Source organism: Falco rusticolus, chromosome 3 (assembly GCF_015220075.1).
Source record: "Falco rusticolus isolate bFalRus1 chromosome 3, bFalRus1.pri, whole genome shotgun sequence".
In the NCBI taxonomy this organism is placed as follows: Eukaryota; Metazoa; Chordata; class Aves; order Falconiformes; family Falconidae; genus Falco; species Falco rusticolus.
In genome coordinates this window covers 63,985,000-64,000,314 of record NC_051189.1, presented here as the reverse complement: position 1 = coordinate 64,000,314, position 15,315 = coordinate 63,985,000, and positions in this window count along the sequence as shown.

Genomic DNA, 15,315 nt, shown 5'->3' with positions numbered 1-15,315 from the left:
CTGGGTTAGAGTATGAGACAAAGACCTGAGAAACAGACAATGAAACAGACCCTTCTCATTCTAAAAATACTTATGTGTGGGTCTTGCACATTAATATTAAATTGCTACTAAACCTGGAAAATATACAGCCCTAATTGGAAAAGGAGATAAAACACAACTTTTTGTTGACTTCAGGATCATAGAGTATGAAAACTACATATAATTATTTTTAGTCAATTTCAAAAGCCATGATAAACCATGTCTGGTATTATTGAATACTAATAATTACCCTCAAATTATTCAGTAATAATGTCAGTAATATATTCTACTATAACTTATACAATTCTGATGTTTTTATCTAGCAATAGATGTGCACTCTTTTAGCAGTTACTGAGGTTAAAAGATGTATCTTTCTTCAAAAAGAAATTTTCTTTTTGATACATTATCCGAACCATTACATTATCTAGAAGGTAGTTTAAAGGTCATCAGTTAGTGTGCTAAATTACAACAGACATTCCTCAGCATTTTTTTATAATAAAATATTTTAGAATATGTAACCATTTTCAATGATTTTACTTATATTTTCTGAATTCCTACCAAGTTGCAAAACTACAGGCACCTTCAGTTTGACTTTTGTGCAAATACTCTTTCTGGTGTTTTCTGTTGTTACTGTTTTCTGTTTGGGTTTCTTTTATTTTGTTTAATTTTGTGTAAGAAATATCTTGTGCACAGCATTTTAAAGGCTCCTTCTGTTTCATAAAAGAAAATATTCTAGTAACAACTTTTGTTATTCCTTAATTATACATTTGTTCATGTCAGAATTTTGCTGTTTTATGATAATAAGGCTATGCCCTAGAAAATGGAAAAACAATTTGGAAAACCAATGCTCAGAAATGCCAGCTGGGAAGATCCCATGGACATCATCAGTGAAGATGAGAACAGAGCATGTGGTTCAGGTTATCTATGGGAATACTGACATTTATGCAGCTGATGATTGGCTGCTTAGGTAGGTGGTTTACTTCTCCAAAACAAATGTGCAATTCTTGTTCTGTTTGTTTGCTTTTTAATGAGGAAGAATATTTCTTATTCAGGAAAGCTCTGGAGTAGTTTGTCATAACACCACCATGGAAAAAGAAATACTACCACAGTAAGAGATCTCAGAATCTCTAACAAAGAACTGTTCTCAAGAACATCACGGATGAGCCATATGAGAAATGATGACATATATGAAGATGAGGAATGTGGCTGAGGAAGACCAGTGCCCTTTTAGTAAGTTACTTTCAATATTTGAGCTAGACTGATGGAACAACCACTAAAGTCTCTGAGAATTTGCTGTAGTGCTGCTTAAGACAATGGACTAGATGACATGTAAGCACATAAAGAGAGTTGAACTCTTCACATTCTGTGTAGAGAGCTGTGATTTTCTACAAGAGGAGGATTTTCATTATTCCTCCACTTGCCTTACTTCTACATGTTTGAATATAATTTGAAACAGTTTCAGCAATTATCAGATCCTTTTTATCTTTCAATAAGTATTTATGCATAAGCTCATACTGTGTAAAATTACATTGCCAGTCTTTTGACTTAAAGTTGAACATTTATTTGCCAACATCTGTCCAACCAAAACACTGATTCTGAGAACTATTATGTGAGATGTAATTATAGTATAATCTATCTTAGTTAAATACAAAGTTAATTTGTGCTCGAGTTGTCACAGTCCTTTTGCATATGTAATGACCTTGCAATATAACTTTACATTACCTATCTAACCATACTTATAATGCTAACACAGAAAATAAAATAAAAGTAATAATAATAATAATAATAATAAAAACCCCAAAACAACCACAGCTGATTTATTTTTCATGTGCCTGGCTCTCATAGTGTCTTTTCACTGCTCTCTGCACCTTAGTTTCCTTGCTCTAGAATGAGTACTAAACTCCTTTGTAAAGTGCTCTGCAATCGTCTAAAATTGTTCTGTAAGAGTATGATATTACAGTGCTTTATTGTTGTTTACCTAAACTGTTAAAAAATCCTGTCATGACAGAATCGAGTCTCCTGTAAGGATTGATGAAGGTGGTTAAGGAAAGATTCAATACTTGGTTCAGAGTGCATAGAAGACCAAAAGAAACTACATATTAAAGCCCTATAAAAGCAATATGTTGTAAGCATATTTAGCTGTTTGGTACAAGGGTGGTGGTTTGTTTTAGGGGTTTTTTTTGTGTTTTTTTTTTCTTTTTTTTTTCCTTTTAGAATTCAAGCTATAAAAATGGTTAATACTTCATGAAAAGGCAAATCAGAAAAAAATGCAACAGTAATTATTAGAAGAATTGCAAGGTGGTTGCAAGGAACAAAGTGTATAAAAGATATTATGGCTGAATAAAGATGCAACATTCCTTAAAAATGTTACTAAAAGTTTTGCCAGCTCTCACTCTGTGTCCCTGGAGATGCATGGGGGTGGTATGTTTGCTCTTACTCTGTTTAATTTCTGATTCCATTTAAATTGGATAGTTCAGAAATCCAGTCTGTCAACAATCCTCCATTATTTGGATGACTTTCCTTTTCTTGCTACAGAGAGCCAGAAAGCACACTCATAAATCAAGACTCCCTCTGAGCACAAGAAATCAAATAATTTAGAAGTTACTGTAGAAAGTAAAGATATTGCTGATGTTGAGGCACAAAAATGGGAAGTCAGGACATGGATATGAGTGCTATTTATGGTTCAGCTCACAATCCATGAGTAATGTGGAACATAGTCTCTCAGGTTTTCGGTTTCCAGATAAGCATCACAAGGATAAAAATAACAGCAAATTTTATTGAGGCTTGGGGAGATCAAATCCATGAATGTTGATAGCAGCTATGGGGTAGGTGTTAAAGGAACTAGAAAAATAGGAAGAGGTGAATAAAAAGGGAGGAACAATTTACATGCTGCAGAGAACACCACTGCAAAGGCTCCACTTCCACATTGTTAAGCTATCCTTCAGGCCTTGGTAAAGCCTCCAGAATGGAATTCTGCAACTGAGCTTTTAAAAAGACACCTTCTTAAAAAAGGAGAAATCCAGTTTCCACTGAATTCCAGTGGAACTGAAAAATACCATCTCAAATGCTTCACTTCTTAAACAGTGAATGGATTGTTCACATGAGTCTCCCTTGGCTGCTTGAAGAGAAGCCCTAGTGAATTTCCGACATATGTAAATTCAGTACTGTTAGTACATGTTACAGCTGATGCATGTTTGTGTTGTGTTCACTTTTAAGGTATGGAGTTTTAAAGGCTATAGATCTTAGTTCTGAACCATTTATCCGTCTTGAGTGTTCAGCTTGATTTGAGATGGCTATTTCCTTATTTTTCCTTTGAGGTTCCTGATTGACATACAAAGAGAGCAGATATAGCTTCTTCAAATATGCATCCATAGGATAAAGAATTTGGTGTCACAACTGCATAGTTTTGGAGTTCTTTCCTTATTAGTCCCAAAATGAAGGAGTGCTACAATAAACCATGATACCATTGTTTCAGCAGTCTGCAGCAGGATATTACCTGGACTATTCTGCTAATTCCACCTGCCTTAGCTCAAAAAATAAAGGAGAACACAGCCTAGAGATGAAGTCAAAAGACTTGTGGATTTCAAGAATTATTTTTTTTCACTGGCATACTCCTTGAGCAATGACCTTGATTGAGTCATTTATTCTCCCTGTTCCAGATCCTCAAAGGTGCTTAGGTATGTGATTTCCATTAATTTCTATCAGACTAGTGAGGATCTGTGTGCCCCAGTCCTCTATGTGAAAAATAGAGATTCTGCTTCTGTACATCACAGAGGTCTTCTGTGTATCTTCTCAAAATATGTTCATTAATGTACTTAGTTAATCTGGTGATGATTGTTCTGCCTAAGACAAAGTGATTTAATTCACTTAATGACACATAATACTGCTGAGACCCAGAGCTGGAAATCATTTAAATGGTGGAAATATACATAGACAAGAAAAAAAGAAAAAAAAAAAAAACACAAGGAAAAAATATTTATTTCAAATTTTGAAAAAAGTTTTTCATGTCAGAAAGTGCAAGACAACTGCTAAATGGTGAAGAAAAGGCAGGGGGCTTGTCTCTTGGTGAGTTATTCCAGAACTGCTCTTTCCATAGGCTACTGCATCTTCCTGTGAAGTATCTGATATCTAATATTCACTGTTACAGCCAGAGTATCAGTCCCAACAGAATCCACTTACAATAAATGCCTTTTTTCCCCCAGATATCAAGCAGGAGTTGAAAGGATAATTGATGCACTGTTTTTTTAAAAAAGGAGGATATTTAAGATAGGATTTCTTAAAGAATACAGGAGAGGTAAGTGCTGAGACCTTAATGGAATTCAACAGAAATCAGATTTTTTACTTCCTTAATGTGCCTTTGGAAGTTCAGTTGTAGAAACTCTATTTTGAAGCCCTTGCTGATGCAGAATACACAGACAAATGTTCCATGTTTAAGGGTCTTAAGTGTTGTATCTATACAGGCTTATAACTTTAACTAGAATGTGTTCACCTGAGAATTTGTGCTGAGAATGCATGAAAACACCAGGAGTGCAAGGAAGAAGTAGATTTTATTGGTGGCACAGTGGGCTTTACTCCACTTCAAAGTGGGGGTTAATACTGAACAGTCGTTCCCAAATTCAGAGAAGTCAAGCTTGACAGTATGTGTGCTGTTTACCCTTAGCATGGGTCAATAGTCAATTTTCAACACTGCTTGGAAAATATTCAGAAGGCAATTACATGATTGCAGAAAGGTGGGAGATTACTGCAGACATCTTAGTATGACTGCTCTTTAGCTGAAGAATTGGGAGAATTTCAGGCAATGTCAGGTAGTCAGGAAATTTAAGGGCAGTAGCTAAATTACAAAAGAATTCTGCTGTTCTTGAAAGCTTGCTTTTTAGTGGAAGAAAACACTAACTGTACAATCCTGCTTTGAATTAAATACCTCAGATTTACTGAGGATTTAACACAATTTGTGTGTGTGTGTATCTAAGAATATGGAGTTAAAAGAGTTAGAATAAGCTAGAAAATAAGCCAGTTTAATAGCTTAACATTTTCTTTAAAACATTTACTGAAAGCATGACAATGGATGCATAGACCAAGATTATAGCAGCAATTCCTCAGCTAGATCTGAGTAATAATTATAGGAAACAACAGGGTTTTAAAAACATAAGCAAGAACCCTCTTTCTTAAATCATTACAATCTCTCATTCATTTAAACAGAACACTCTATATCAATTATAGGAATTCATAGCCTGGATGAAGAAGACGTGTTAACAATGCTTTCTAACCTTTCAAGGATGGATAACCTAACTAACAGCTAAAGATGTTCCTGCAAGAATTTGCTAAGAGGACAACTCCTGAATCATACTGAAAAAGCTGTTGGTACTGTCTACTAAAATTGTATCTGGAATGTTGGGGTTTTTTTGTTTCAAATATACTGTTAAAGTCGTATGAGTTTCTTTCTTCAAACTAATATTGATCAGTGTTGGTGGGACAGTTAGAAGGTGATATCAAGTTTTGTAAATCTAGTGCTTTATATATAAACTTTAAAAATTCATGGAGGATTATCTCCAAATTTCAGTTAAATTAAAAATGTAAACAGAATTCATAAAGCTTTAAGGTACTGGAAGCATACAGCGATCGACTTTTTCATGAGCACTAATTTTGCAAATATATTATAGAGATGATGATTCTTCAGCTGGCTGTGAGTGAAAAAGGAGTATAGAAATGGAAGGTTATGAAAAACTAGAAAACTCAACTGTGTGGTATTATTAACTTTTTTTCATTACTATTTATTATTATTATTTTGACTTGTGGAGATTAAGGAGTAGCCTTCATTTTTGATAAATCATAAAAATATAAAATAATAGCTTCAAAGTGCTTATTTAAAAAATGAAGAATTTTAAACAAAGCACTTATATACTTCATTCTCCTTGAAGTTCTTAACTTATATAATGTAACTTCAATATTTTACAAAAATAGCTACACATCCAGGTATATTTTTTTCCCTAGGATAACTTCTTTGACAACGAAGCAGCTTTGCAATAGCTGGTGGGTGGTGGTGGTTTTTGTGTTTGGTTTTTTTTTTTTTGCTTGCTTTAATCAATTTTCTGTAGAATGTTAGAAAAGTACAAAAGTACACCTTGTTGCTTTAAGTAAGGCATGCTTGTGATTATTCATTTATTTAACAACTTAATTTCAAATATACCTGTTTAGAGTGTGTAAGTGAATATCCAAAGGACAACTAAAGGTACCATTTAGCAAAATACTCACGGATAAATACAAAATCAGATCTATAAAGATAATTTTTATGTGAATTATATACAATAAAAGAAAGAATTATCAGAACTTTATTTCAAAATTATGAATATAATATCATATTACTTTTTTGTGGATCTGCTATTGATACAATAAATATTAGATATAAATTCTACCATTGTTGTCATGACTGGTTCTGCTTTCTTGTGGATTTCTGTAAAAATGTATGTTCAAAGAATATTAATTCTCTTTGGACTTGTGGTTGAGTATTATCTCCAAGTAAAGATTGCAGGAAGTGTGTGCATGCAATCTGTAAACTGAATATTTTGATAAGATTTAAAAACAGAACAGAAATTTATATTATCTAAAAATTTTATTTCATCATGCATAACTATTTAAAACATATAAAAATAATATGTAATTTGGTTTTTCAGGTCTGGGAATGCTCTTAATTTATTTATCACTGAATTTTAAATCATATCAATTTTTTAAAGCACATCATTCTCTTGAAAGTAAAAGCAAAAAAAAAAATGGAACTCAGTTCATCTTCTCAAATTATTTTTTCTAAGAAACTGACATTGTTTCATTTAAAAAATGTTTTCTAATAACAATTTTTTGTAAAATTACCTTTGAGAGCTGAAAATGGGTTTATACTACAACATAGTTTCTGCTATCCTATTGCAAAGATTTCAGCAGTAAACCAAGGACAGTAGTCACTCTGGCTGGATGAATAAATTGTCTCTATTTCAAGAAAAAGGAATCTTTTCCCACAGTTGAAGGAGACTATCTATGTTCTGTTAGTTTCAGAAGTATCAAACCCAACTGATAACGTTATATTACCTACATGAAATATTTACTTTATCCCAATAAACTGACAGATAACCGATGTCATAATCACAGAAGAAGTAACAGTTTATAGCTTCTCTGGATGAAAATATTGACATGGTAGAGTCCAGTGTTGTGTTCCGCATCCTGTAGCAGTTTTCATACCAGCAAGGCGATGCATAGCAGCGACAATACACTTGTATCAAAACTTGAAGTCCCACAGCCTGTTCTGGAAAAGAAGCAAGTGATCCTAAAAAGAAGCCGATACTGAATCAGACTCAATATCCCAAATACTTAATATAAGAAATGGAGTTACTAAACTTATGGTTGTACTCATTTTGGCTCTGCTTCAGATTAGTAAAGTCTATATTCTTAGATCTCACAAAAAGAAACCCACAAATAACAGCTTTGGCTTTCTTCTCAAGTGGAAGCTTTGCACGAGGTTAAAGCCAAGTATCTGGCAGGTGAAGCTCTTTCATGCTTCTGTTTCTTCTGTTATGACTTGCACTGGCACATATCCTAGAGTCTCAGGTCTATTAATTTGGTAGTATGTTGCCAGAAATCTAGTCTTGCATACTATTAGTTGTATATACCTTTTCCATCAAGATTACAGGAAAGCAAAAAGCAAAAAAAAACCCACCCCAAAACAACACCTCACAACTTGCATCACAGGAAATGAGAAGTACCTTAGCATTATTTTATAAGGTTTAAAATTCACTTTGTTCATTTAAATCTCCTTTACTTTGAATGAAGTGGAGTAGGAATCACCCTAGCTAAAGGAAAAAGTAAAAAATATCTTGATTGTTTATGTATGTTTTAGACCCTCATTCAGCTAGACTGTCACAAACTAATAGTAAGCTGTTTCAGCTCCCACACATCCAACAGCCAAGGATTTTTACATGCTTCCAATGCAAGCAAAGAAAATAAAAAGAAACTTTTTTTCCAAATTCCCAAAAGCCTTTACTCCAAAAGGCTCCTGCTTCCAATTTGCTGCCGAAAGATTAATGTCCCCCATATGAAATTCCTTTCACAATTTTTAGACCTTGCTAACTTCAGTTACAGACTGCTTCAGTTTACTGACTCAGCCTATCTGGCACTGGAAGAATTTAATCCCATTTTACTCTCTTCTCTCTAGCATCTCTATCTCTCTTCCCCAAGTCCTATAAGAATCTGATCAAGATGAAACTACTGATGAATTAGATAATCTAATGTATTCTGATGCTGAGGTTAAACTCTCACATGCCCATGAGAAAGCAAAGTAATAGTTAAAGATTTCTGGAGGTAACAAAGCAGTGAAAACTTATCTACTTAAAATTAAATCCTGAGTAAAATCTTTTTTTTGCTTTATGTGGTGAAGTACTGCATATGTGATAAATTATCAGAACGAGAGGGAGGACAAAACAGATTGATACGCAGCAATCAACACAAAATGCACCACAGAAGCTTGAAAATGTAGTAAAAAAAGCTCTTTACTTCATAAGTATGTCACTTTGGCTATGCACTCCTGTAACACTGCAACTTTCATATATTTCTTTCAGAATTGTTTGAAAACTGTGGAGCATGGACCAAGACAAATAAAAAATACTGCCCCAGGCCTTTAGCCTGGCCTTGTTAAGTAACCCAATATTAGGGGTACCATCATGTGACCAAAGCAGGAGGAGACTATCACGCCATGATGGGCAAATGCCCTTTCATTCATGATGGGACTCTTACTTCTAAGCATAAATTTATGGCCTTAATTTTAAAATATCTTTGGATGGGCTGGATTCTCTGATTAATAAAGAAAAGCATTTTTCTTTCTGAAACGATACTGAAGACTAGGAAAGAAATTCTGGAAAACAGGAAGGAGAAAGATAACCTGAATGATATTATTAGCTGTGTCTTTAGTTCTTAATCAAATCTTATGTTAGAGTACTATTTCCTCTGACATCCACCACTAGGAATAAACATACTGAAGGTTAATTCAAGATTTTTATTCTGCTTTTTCTTTCTGCTTTCCCTTCACAAGGACATAGCCTTTTGTATCTCTGTTTAGTCATATGATATAACACAATATTGTAGATTCTGGGCTCCCTAGGAGCTGTAGTTCACCCTTAGAAGTTGTTGCTTACAGTGATTACTGTAACTGGATTCCAGGACTGTTTATTTAATTACTCTTCTTTGGTGTACTGCCACTAAACAGTGGACAATAATGTAGTTTGTCTTTCACTTTGCTCCATGCACCTACTGTCCCATAACTAACAAGCTGAACTAAACTTGGAAAGAAAAAGGAGCACAATAAAATACTTCCAATTAAAAATCGATGAAATCTACGCCCCTTGAGGGAATAGCCCAAAGTACCTGTTCTTTGAAAAACAAATAAAAAAAAAAGTTGAGTAAATCAAGCCTTATTTGAGCAGGAACTAGGGTTATTTGTAACTAGAATTAAACCCAAAACAGAATCTAAATTACATAGGTCCAAGTAGTGCAATACAAAACCTTCTTGTTCAACCATATCTCCTTTACTTTGAAGGTGCCTTGAGACATCGTTGCTTGATAAAAGTTTTGTGCTTGCATAATATTCCTTTTCTATATGAGTTCAGACCTTCTCCAATCTTAGAAATGTAGCACATACACACAATTTAAGCTTAGGTGGGACCTTAGCACTTCTCTACAGGATCCCATAAGGATATGGGTCTAGTGAATATTCTCCGATCACACTAAATACATAGCAGTTATAAAAGACTCTTTGCAAAAGTATAGATGAGGTTATTACTCTTCTATTACAGGTCTGTTTAAGGAAGAGATGGTGGCTAGATGCATCCAAAGTGTTGTATAATGCTCTGATTTTTATGCAGCAGCTTGAATATTAATGTGGTACTCAGTCCATCAGAATTCAAAATGCCATCTATTTGGGGAGGATTTGAATATGTATCTCTTATCCATTGAGACATAGAGACTTGTTGCAATGGAGTTCTTCTAATCTATCCAACAAAAACATTTCTGACTAAAATAATTTTATGTTCAAGGGAGAGCTTAACAGTAATCCTGTATCTCTATGATTAGACTGCTCTTTGCACAGGAAAGACTTAGTAATCCATGTTTCTTTTAATGCTGAAATTTTTATATGAAATGCACAGCCAGATCTTGAAGTCTTTTTTATGATTTAGGACCTATTGAAACACATGCAACAGAAATTGCAGTGCTGATATAAAACTAGGAGGAGGAAGCATTTCCTACTGTTCAAATTCATTGAGCTAGGTCTATGGGAGTCTTTTCGTTAATGCTTCCTACTGTTACACATAATGCACTGAAAAACAGCAGATATTAGCTTAGCAAAGCTATTGTGAAGTATTGCCGATGACTAAATGGAAATATGTAAGATCTTCCCTCATAACGGCATTACACCAAGTTCTGTATTACGTTGTTCCTTTTTTTTGTGACTTCCTTCAGTTTAGTGGAGCTATCCAGATAGAAATATAGGGAAAGACTTGCGTATAGTAATGCTGCCCTAAAGTGCAGGTACTATAGCTGAATACCAAGGCATTTGCAAGCAATGAGAGTCACAGAATTAGAGGTTGCTTAGTTCTTTAAGGGACAGAAAAATAGAGGAAAATTGTTTTATTGTTATTGACCTTTTTCCTCCTCCTCCCCTCAATTCTGAAATCATTTTTAAAATTTATAGATACCTTTAGAGTACCCCCGAGTCCTGCTATACTGTGAGAGATTAAAAAATTATGGAACTAATTGGTAGAAAACTCTTAATTAAAATAAGTTTCTGGCAGACTAATATAAACAAAGGTCAGAGTGCCCTGCCAGTTGTAAAGTTTTAATCAACAATGACAGCAAGTGTGCCATACATAGGAATGAAAGAGCACAGAACAGATGGGTCGACAACTGAGGCATTGTCTTGACCGTGCCTTATAGGACTGGATAGGAGGGGCTGACTGCTAAGACAATGTAGAAAATGCAGATATCATGCTTAAGAAAAAATGCTGCTAAAATGTCAAGAAGACTAGCTTAGACATGTAATTGTCAACATCTGCTACTGCAAATGATGCCTGGACACTTCCCAGAAGCTGCAGAGACTTCCAACTAAATATATTAAAAATTAAACTTTTTAAATCTCTTTTTCCCCTTCCTTTTTTCTTTTTCTTTCTCTACTCCCTGTGATTTACACAGATTTAGTATTTTTACAGCATTGCCTTTGATAGCTAAGATACAGACTGACCCTGTGAAGAGCTGAACACCCTTGATTCCTCTTGACAGCAAACATGTCGTTGGAAGGGGACCAGAGGTGTTACAGTTGAAGAATAAGCTACAAGCCCAGCATTTTATTTATAGCAAGGGATATAGGGTATAGATGAAACCGAGGAAGATGACAAAAACTACATGGAAAGAATAAGTAAAAATATAAATCAGCTTCCTATGAATACAGGTGTCAAGACCATGAATATAGCTGAAGCTGAATGAGAAAATATTCCCCATTGATATAGAATGCATATTCAGTATGAAATTTATGTCGAAAGATTTACACATAAATTTTCACTTGACTCTGGGGGATTTACTGAACTTTCATGGACCTAATTTCTGAAGCTACATCTTGCCAAACCTTGGTGGAATTTTAATGACTTATTCCCTGAGACTCTTTTTGAGATCTTTGTCCAACTCTGAGACTAGCCTTCAGGTTATCCAATAGATTTTTGTTTCAGCAAAACTGAAAAAAAATATTACAACACGTGATTCTGTGATAAATTTTAAAAACCCGTGAAGGAAGTTGCTAATCTTCACAGATGAGTAACATTTTACTTTGTGAATAGATTAATGAAAGATCAGTATTCAAAAGGATACTAAGACTGAGGTTTTGGGGTTGCATTTTGCATTGTGCACCAGGCTTCGATTTGGGAGGATATACAAAATAAGGCTAAAATTTTCACTCCAATCTCATTTTTTAATTCAAAATGTGTTACTGACCAAAGTAAATTTTTAAGGTAATGCTTTATGTTGATATTCTTTTATTCTCCCCTGTAGTCCTTGCTTACTATCCTTTGTAGTAAAAAATCATGATGAAAATCTCTACCCTCACCTCAGCTCTCACTAAATGGGGATATGGCTACAAATTGTGATCTAACTGGGAAGATGGCGGCCATGGAAGAATATGGCATATATGAACTACAACTGCCTTGAAACACTGCAGTAGTCTGATATGAAAAAGAGCTTGTGGGGGTTTGGTCAATCAATTTCCTCTTTTAATAAAACTTTTTTATAATTTTCACCAAATTATACATTTATTTTTATTAAAGCTGAAGGAAAATATACTTTTTTTTTGTTTTCTTTCCTCAACACTTTGTAAAGTGTAAAGATTTTATTTGCATGTTTTTATTTTCCCAATGCAAGTGTCTTCAACTTACTATGTATCACCTTAATTAAGATAATCACTAGGCAAAAATTGTTTGCTTCTGCTCTTCAGGAATCATCTACAGCACAGAAAGCTTTCAGTTTATGCTGTACCCAAACTAAGCTTACTTCTGTAGCCGGTGTTCTAGAGATTTTGGGATGCTTTTTTCACAATTACTCATTTGTGGTGGTTTGGCTATGGCTGGATGCCAGGTACCCACCAAAGCCACTCTATCACTGCCCTCCTCAACCAGACAGGGGAGAGAAAATATAACAAAATGCTCGTGGGTTGAGATAAAGACAGGGAGATAACTCAGCAGTTACCGTCACAGGCAAAGCAGACTTTACTTGGGGAAATTAGTTTAATTTATTACCATTCAAATAAGAAAAAACACCTTTCTACCATCCCTCCCTTCTTCCTGGGCTCAACTTCACTACTGATTTCTCTACCCCCTCCCCCCAAGTGGCACAGAGGAACAGGGAATGGGGGCTGTGGTCAGTTCATCACATGTTGCCTCTGCTGCTCCTTTCTCCTCATACTCCTCCCCTGCTCTAGCATAGGGACCTTCCCACGGGAGACAGCTCTCCATGAATTCCAATGTTAGTCCTTCCCACAGGCTGCAGCTCTTCACACACTGCTCCAGGGTGGGTCCCTTCCATGGAGTGCAGTTATTCAGGAACAGACTGCTCCACTGTAGGTCCCCCATAGGGTCACAAGTCCTGTCAGCAAATATGTGTCATTGTGGGCTTTTCTCTTCACATAGGTCCACAGGTCCTGCCAGCAAACTTGCTTCAACACAGGCTTCTTACAGGACAGCCTCCTTCAGGCATTCACCTGCTCTGGTGTGGGGTCCTCCACAGGCTGCAGGTGGATATCTGCTCCACCATGGGCCTCCACGGGCTGAGGGACACAGCCTGTCTCACTGTGGGCTTCACCACGGGCTGCAGGGGAATCTCTGCTCCAGTGCCTGGAGCCCCTCCTGCTCCTCCATCTGTGCTGACCTCGATGTCTGCAGGGTTCCTGCATTCACATATTCTCACTCTTTTCTCTTCTTGCTGGTGCAGCTTTCTTTTTTTTTTTTTTTTTTTTTCTTTCCTTTTTTATTTTTCTTTCCCCTTCTTAATATGCTATCACAGGAGTGCTACCATTGCTGATTAACTCAGACTTGGCCAGTGGTGGGTCCATCTTGGAGCTGGCTGGCATTGGCTCCATTGGACACGGAGGAAGCTTCTGGTATCTTCTCACAGAAGCCACCTCTGTAGCCCCGCCGCTACCAAAACCTTGCCATGCAAACCCACTACAAATTTTTTTTGTTCCAGGAATAAGGTCATGGTATGTGTCTGCACCCTGGTTGGGGTAGCTCAGTCAGGAATAGAGGTATGTGTTCACTTTTACTCTACAATGGATTTGTCCACATCAGAAACTAGTATTTTACACTTCTGAAAAAGTTCATACTACTTCAGCCACAGTGAAGAGAAAATCCCAGTCATAGTATTTGGGTATGGCTGAGGAAAGCCTAGGGATGATTTATTTTGTTACCAAAGGGAGAAAAACAGATTATGTCTAGACTTTAAGTATGCAGGTGATAACAATACTGTCTGTAAGAAGACCTGTCATAAAGACTTCAGTGTGAATTTATTTCCACATGAATATGTTATTCAATATACTTAGCAACTCTAAAATATCATATAAATTTAATTCCACTAAAATGGGAACTGTTAGTTGGTTTTGGTTTTTTTTTTTTTTTTCCTTCTTTTTTTTTCTTGTCTGTACAACTGCAATTACAGGCTATTGCTCTGGTGGAGAGATTTTTGGCAACCATGCTAAGACAGATCAATAGTATATCAAGCTCATTGTGGTGTAAACACTAATTGAGAGTGTGAACATGTTTCTTGAAAATGCTTCTTAGCAGTAATCTTGGAAGTCAGACAAAAAGTTGGCATCTGAGATATCAGATGACTACTAACAATGCTAGATTTTGAAATACTTGCTAAATCATGTAATTTTCAATGGGGAAGAATAACAATTTATTAATTATTAGGAAGGATATTATCCGCAAAGCAAAAATCTGCTGCTCTAAAAAGACATGATAGCATCAATACATGCAGAATAATATCAGCTGTCATGGAAGCCACTAGGAAATTAAAGTATTAGTTTCTTCCAGGAGGTGCTGCAAGCTGATGGATATGTCTCTAACGTCAAATAAAAGAGGACCTGAGATATGTCCCCATCATAGAGATCAAGTGACATGTATTGACTCAAGTCCACACCGTTCAGGCTTTTCCTTTCCATCCTACAAAATTCTGGAGGATTATGGACAATGGAGGAAGCTAAACCTGCTCCACATTTTGCATGGTAAATTTGGAATAAGCTGTCTTCAGAATGATGGCTTCAAAGTGTAGAAACAAGATACTAGGAGTGAGGTACAAGGTGACTGATGCAACAGCCCCAAGTAACAGTAAACTTAAATGCAACAGCTAGCTGAACTGGTTAAAAACAGAGCCAGAGGGTAAGCTGTTCAGCACTGTGGATGACCAGGGGTTCATTGCAAGCTCAGTTCCTTTTCATTTTTTTCAGATGTATCCTACCCTTTTGCAGAGCACAAACGCAAACACTATGTATACCGTAGAAGCTAAACCTTAAAGACACATTTAATGTATGTGAATCTGTTGCTGACAACAGAAGCAAAAAGGCCTAAAGGATTTTTATTAGACACAACACTGGAAAAATTGAGCACAAAGAGGGCTTTTGTAGACTTTCAGACAATAAGGAACAAATTCTATTTTATAGGCTACAGTAGGCTTTGATTTTTCACCTGTAAATTTCTGATCTAAGTAACTAGAAGTACAAATTCATTC